The 1,686-nt window shown below is 42.3% G+C and overlaps 1 protein-coding gene across 2 annotated transcripts in view; it reads left to right on the forward strand.

Moving 5' to 3' along the window:
* The window catches only part of LOC101863273 (gelsolin-like protein 2), a 50,356-nt gene that overhangs the window by 19,039 nt on the left and 29,631 nt on the right, over positions 1 to 1,686 (forward strand). Inside the window, exon 1 of one of the 2 annotated variants that reach the window (XM_005100323.2) lies at positions 336 to 637. The exons of the other annotated variant lie outside the window; for it this stretch is intronic. The gene's annotated coding sequence lies outside the window, so the exon portion shown is untranslated. Of the gene's footprint in view, positions 1 to 335; positions 638 to 1,686 lie in introns of those variants that run through there. 2 annotated transcript variants of the gene reach the window in all.

Raw genomic sequence — 1,686 nt, forward strand, 5'->3', positions numbered from 1 at the left:
TCTCTGTGTGTGTGTGTGTGTGTCCCTCTCCCTCTCTCCCTCTCCCCTTCTCTCTCTTTCTCTATTTGTCCCCCTCCTTTATGTGAATTTTAGACACGATTAGTCCTTGCATAGGTAGCTTTTTTAAGAGCATCCGAGCAAAGGAATGAACGGAGAATCGTGGTCGCCGATGTCTGTCGCAGATCTGGTCTTGGATGATGTGTGTGACCATCCATTCCTATGACGACATGTAGAACTCCTGTCGCTCGCCTTATTCTATGCCTGGTTCATGGCCGAACGAAATAACAAGTCGGGTTGCAACTCCCACCGCGTCAGTTCGCAGATCTCGTCTGCAGATAGCGAATACATATCACAGCCTGTGTCTGTGTCTGTGACCCTCCATCCATCCTATCGCGAGCGTGTGCCCCGGTGGCTTCTCCAAAGGCCTGAGTCAAGTACTCACGCTGCTATTTCAACACGCGCGCTCTGCTCACTCACTGCTCCCTTCCTGGTTGGCTGCGTTGCTCACTAGATTTCTAGCTGTGTTTACTATTCTGTGTTTCAATCGCCAGCATTCTTTTTGGGTGCACGGTCGTAAAAGTGCCCGGCTTTGTGTTTTCATACAGAGTTCGAGTTGGTGCAGCAAGTCGTTTTGACGGTAAGCTTGCTCCATGTATATCTCTTGTGTCTGATTATAAATATTTGGATAATCCGGTTTTGATCCTAACAATTACAAGATCTATTTAGATCTATGTATTTTTAATATATTATCCTAACCGTAACTCTACCCTTATCCTTTCAGTCTAGATCTACCCCTACCAGCACCCCTAACCCTAATCAATTAAGTTGCTATCAACCAATAACCGTTAACTTTACTGTGAATCAATTTTGTTTCCATGTTTCGCGCTGGGAATTTCCTTGGACTTGATAATTAATAATTTCATATTTTTATGATATAGAATGATATGGTAAAGTTAAGGTAAGTCCGTAGAGCCAACGTGTATGGTGTAGCGGTTAGACGCTTTGCTGTCGCACGCAGAAGACCCTTGTCAGATTCGCATGTTTTGTTTTGGGGTTGTTGGTTTTTGTTGTTTGTTTGTTGGTGGGTTGTTGTTGTTGCTTTTTTTTGGGGGGGGGGGATTTTTAGCAAGCTCATTCTTTCTGCTGAGACGTTGTTTCCCTTCTCAGTCCCGGTTGGCCGTGACCCGAATGATTTAAACTGTGTCGATGGGGGCGTAAAATCACCTATTTTTTAAAAGCCCCAGTGCTGTCTTTTTGTGTTGAAATGAACATTATTATATTTTAAACTGATTTTTTAAAAAGCAGCCGGTAACAGTGCACAGTGAATCATTCCAACTGTGTCAATACTTTTATTTGCTAGATATCTAGTCTATGTAGAGTGAAGATGATTTATAGTTTCGCAATGTGTAATGCAAATGATAAGTACCACTATTGAAAGTGATGTGACAGTCGGTCGATGATTTAATATTATATAATGCAGATCTCTGTAATCCAAACGTTTGACCATTGAAATCGTGCAAACAGATGGTGAAATATCGTATACGAGGAGGATATACACTTTGTCCAACGTTCTGGATTGGCTTCAGTCACGGTATAGATCTACTGTACATAATGTCATATAATGTTTGGGTGAATGTGTATGTGTATGTGTGTGTGTGTGTGTGTGTGTGTGTGTGTGTGTGTGTG

This window comes from Aplysia californica, unplaced genomic scaffold (assembly GCF_000002075.1).
Source record: "Aplysia californica isolate F4 #8 unplaced genomic scaffold, AplCal3.0 scaffold00244, whole genome shotgun sequence".
Taxonomy (NCBI): domain Eukaryota; kingdom Metazoa; phylum Mollusca; class Gastropoda; order Aplysiida; family Aplysiidae; genus Aplysia; species Aplysia californica.